This window comes from Lagopus leucura, unplaced genomic scaffold, assembly GCF_019238085.1.
Source record: "Lagopus leucura isolate 7727_CA_CO unplaced genomic scaffold, USGS_WTPT01 Super-Scaffold_100001, whole genome shotgun sequence".
In the NCBI taxonomy this organism is placed as follows: domain Eukaryota; kingdom Metazoa; phylum Chordata; class Aves; order Galliformes; family Phasianidae; genus Lagopus; species Lagopus leucura.
In genome coordinates this window covers 75,573,972-75,574,231 of record NW_024962262.1, presented here as the reverse complement: position 1 = coordinate 75,574,231, position 260 = coordinate 75,573,972, and positions in this window count along the sequence as shown.

The window sequence follows — 260 nt, the reverse complement described above, 5'->3', positions numbered from 1 at the left end:
GTCACCACGGAGCTCTGTGAGGTCACGATGGAGCTCTATATGGTCATAAAGAAGCTGTTAAGGGGTAACAATGGAACTTGTATGGGGTCACTATGGAGCTTTATGGGGTCACTGTAGTACTCTATGGGGTCATAATACATCTATTATGTGGAACCTACGGAGCTCCATGGGGTCACTGTGGAACTGTTATGGGGTCACTGTGGAGCTCTATTTTGTCACTATGCAGCTCTATGGCGTCACTATGGAACTCTTATGGTCAT